Source organism: Alligator sinensis, unplaced genomic scaffold (genome assembly GCF_000455745.1).
Source record: "Alligator sinensis unplaced genomic scaffold, ASM45574v1 scaffold107_2, whole genome shotgun sequence".
Lineage (NCBI taxonomy): Eukaryota > Metazoa > Chordata > Crocodylia > Alligatoridae > Alligator > Alligator sinensis.
Window position 1 is genome coordinate 84,773 of NW_005843562.1, and position 575 is coordinate 85,347.

Genomic DNA, 575 nt, shown 5'->3' on the forward strand with positions numbered 1-575 from the left:
AGGGGGTCACGTCCAGTCTAGGCCCCAGGTCCGGGCAAGATGCACACGCAGGCACGGGCCCCAGGTGTGTGGGACACGCGTGCTCGCACGCAGCCCAGGTGTCCAGGGCACGCACGCACACCCCCCAGGTGCCAGGTGTCCAGAACACACAAGCACACACACACACACCCCAGGCATCTGGGGCACATGCACACTCAGACACAACCTAGCTGCTGCACGTGCACACACACACACACACATGCTCTCACACACACATTCCCTTTAGGCTCCCAGGGCGCACACAACTGAGGTGTCTGACACATGCGCATGCACACACATGCACAACCCCGGTGTCCAGGTCACACACATACACACTCAAACAGAATCTAAGTCACATACATGCGCACACACACACACAGCCTAAGCCTTTGTCGCATGCACGCACACACCCCAAAACTAGGTGCCCGACACACTTGTGCGCACAACCTCAGCACCCAAGACGCGCGCACACACGCAAGGCCCTGTGGGGAGAACCCAGACGTCCTGAGCACCCCCCCCTCCCCCCCGGTGCGGGTGGGTGGGTGGGAGCCGGGTGG